The sequence below is a fragment of the Seriola lalandi genome, unplaced genomic scaffold (assembly GCF_002814215.2).
Source record: "Seriola lalandi dorsalis isolate HSWRI2012SDOR001 ecotype SW California unplaced genomic scaffold, Sedor1 jcf7180002054379, whole genome shotgun sequence".
NCBI classification, from domain to species: domain Eukaryota; kingdom Metazoa; phylum Chordata; class Actinopteri; order Carangiformes; family Carangidae; genus Seriola; species Seriola lalandi.
In genome coordinates this window covers 73614-74372 of record NW_019524932.1, presented here as the reverse complement: position 1 = coordinate 74372, position 759 = coordinate 73614, and the positions used below count along the sequence as shown (strand labels likewise).

Sequence of the window (759 nt, the reverse complement as noted above, 5' to 3'; positions counted from 1 at the left end):
TGAGGCCACAGACAGGAGTCAGAAAGCACTGAGTGACTCGGTTTTACGACTTTTCATGGGGTTTGTTGACAGTAAGAAAAATGATCCTTTGACTGATTCTCATGTTTCAGTTCTCCAGCTTCATCCCACAGGAGGTTAACTGGCGTCTCTAGATTAAATATGAAGATGTGAGTGTGACTCCGGACCGGACCACTACCAGTAACAAACTCATCATCCTTCACACTGAGTGGCTACCTATGATACGTCCGAAGGCGGTCTGAGGAACCTCCAAGGTCTCGGTGAGCGGTTCACAGTCGGTGACCAGGTTCTCCAGGACGCAGCGGGCCAGCAGGATCTGCTCCTTCGAGCCCTGCAGCAGGAAGCACACGGCCTTACAGCCAGGCTCCCCCGAGCCCGACAACACCCGCACATGAGCTCCAGACCTCTGGGTCACCTGAGAGAGAGACACAGCTGAGTGAGAAGACCGACCGCACACCTGCTTTACCTGCAGGAATCTTATTTAAAACAGGACAGTGATTCTCTCTCTCTCTCTCTCTCTATGTGTTAACAAGTCATTTCAGTCATTTTTTAAAGCAAAATTCAAACATTTGCTCATTTCAATGTGAAGATTTGATGCTTTTCTTTGTCACATCGGAGCAGTTTACCTTGATGATGAGTAAGAAACCAAGCTCACAGGGCAACGCAGCTGGACAGCCCACTATCAAACTATATGAATATATATATATATATATAAATACTACCTAAATAAAAGATGTTAGT

General features: G+C 46.5%; 1 protein-coding gene across 6 annotated transcripts in view; it reads right to left on the bottom strand.

Annotated features, from left to right (window-relative positions):
- tdrkh (tudor and KH domain containing) overlaps nt 1–759 on the bottom strand; it is a 14495-nt gene that overhangs the window by 8585 nt on the left and 5151 nt on the right. The gene's annotated exons all lie outside the window — the stretch shown is intronic.